The sequence below is a fragment of the Ammodytes marinus genome, assembly GCF_949987685.1.
Source record: "Ammodytes marinus genome assembly, contig: scaffold_141, whole genome shotgun sequence".
Lineage (NCBI taxonomy): Eukaryota > Metazoa > Chordata > Actinopteri > Uranoscopiformes > Ammodytidae > Ammodytes > Ammodytes marinus.
The window spans coordinates 97501-100000 of NW_027648353.1; positions in this window are offsets into that span (position 1 = coordinate 97501).

Genomic DNA, 2500 nt, shown 5'->3' on the forward strand with positions numbered 1-2500 from the left:
TGTGTATGTGTGTATTAGGAGGCAGTTAAAAGACTTGGTAAAATCCGGCCTGGGGGCAGGAGTAATGATAAACATGGGCAGATGTTTATGTATGAATCTGTTACAGAGATTTAGCCTCCAGTGAACACACACACACACACACACACACACACACACACACACACACACAATCACACACACGCACATAAATCTAACGTTAATGTTATGTACTCTTGTTGTATATTTTCGGCTGGGGGCATTTTATTCTTGCAGTTATTGAAGTATGATGGAGTATTGAAGTGTTAATCCAGACCAGGGCGAAAAATGGGGGAATCTGACATCAAACACACACACACACACACACGCACACACACGCACACACACACACACACACACACACACACACACACACACACGCACACACACACACACACACACACACACACACACACACACACACACACACACACACTTGCTGGATACAACCCGATTTAATATTAAAGCTACACTGCGTAACTTTTTCGTATAAATAAATGTTTTTTTTTTTCTATATCAAAAACAATACAAAACTAAATGAAAAGCATAAAAATACAATAAACAAAATGTATGTTTAAATGACTTCACAAAAAGAAAACAAATGATCTGTATTGATGTGATATGCCTGAAAAGGAGCAGGAAGAAGTATACACTTATTTAATCCTACCCCTTTTCCATAGTAAAAAAAATATATATATATTTATTATATTCGCTTCTTGTATTCCATATAATCTCTATACAATCTATCTATACGATTGGCGATACTATAATTGACATTTACGAACTATACATACATACAACTTAATATACTACGAGTTTTTATATGTTATATATTTATACAATGCATATATCTATGTTTATATACAATCAATATATCCATATCTACATACATATCTATACAATCAGTATATATATCCATATATAACAATACAACCCATATCTGTTTTAATTAGGCTATATTGTACTTTCACCCATTTAATTTCATTTTAATTGCTGCCACTCTTCACCACTATGTAAATGTTTCAATTGTTTTTTGTTTTTTTTCTCTTCACCTGTTGTTGTGTATTTGATGTATTTGCATTGAATATTGTTTATGTATTGTTGTTTTTCCTTTGAATTTGTTTGAACTCGACGTCATTGAAAATGAGGGTCACCCCTCAATTGGTCTCTCGAGGATAAATAAAAGTTAAATGAAATGAATATATATATATATATATATATATATATATATATATATATATATATATATATATATATATATATATATACAGTATCTCACAAAAGTGAGTACACCCCTCACATTTCTTCAAATTTTTCTTTATATCTTTCCATGGGACAACACTGAAGAAATGACACTTTGATACAATGTAAAGTAGTCAGTGTACAGCTTGTATAACAGTGTAAATTTACTGTCCCCTCAAAATAACTCGACACACAGCCATTAATGTCTAAACTGCTGGCAACAAAAGTGAGTACACCCCTTAGAAAAAATTTACAAATTGGGCCCAAAGTGTAAATATTTTGTGTGGCCACCATTATTTTCCAGCTCTGCCTTAACCCTCTTGGGCATGTAGTTCACTAGAGCTTCACAGGTTGCAACTGGAACCCTTTTCCACCCATTTATGACAGCATCACAGAGCTGGTGGATATTAAAGACCTTGCGCTCCTCCACCTTCTGTTTGAGGATGCCCCAAAGATGCTCAATAGGGGTTAGGTCTGGAGACATGCTTGGCCAGGCCATAACCTTTACCCTCAGCTTTTTTAGCAAGCCACTGGTCGTCTTGGAGGTGTGTTTGGGGTCGTTATCATGTTGCAATACCACCCTGCGGCCCAGTTTACGAAGGTTGAGTGCACGTGGTCAGCGTCGTACACAGAGGTTGGCTTTGGAAAATAGACGTATGAGTGCTGCCAGCATTGCTGAAGGGCTTGAAGGGGTGGGGGGTCAACCTGTCAGTGCTCAGACCATACGCCGCACTCTGCATCATACTGGTCTGCATGGCTGTCATCCCAGAAGGAAGCCTATTCTAAAGATGATGCACAAGAAACCCCACAAAAAGTTTGCTGAAGACAAACAGACTACGGACATGGATTACTGCAACCATGTCCTGTGGTCTGATGAGACCAAAATACATTTATTTGGTTCAGATGGTGTTAAGAGTGTGGAGCGGCAACCAGGTGAGGAGTACAAAGACAAGTGTGTCTTGCCTAGAGTCAAGCATGGTGGTTGGAGTGTCATGGTCTGGGGCTGCATGAGTGCTGCCAGCACTGGGGATCTCCAGTTCATTGAATTCTAACATGTACTGTGACATACTGAAGCAGAGCATGATCCCCTCCCTTCATAAACTGGGCCGCAGGGCAGTACTGCAACATGATAACGACCCCAAACACCCCTCCGAACGACCACTGGCTTGCTAAAGAAGCTGAGGGTAAAGGTTATGGACTGGCCAAGCATGTCACCAGTGTTAAACCCTATTGAGCATCTTTG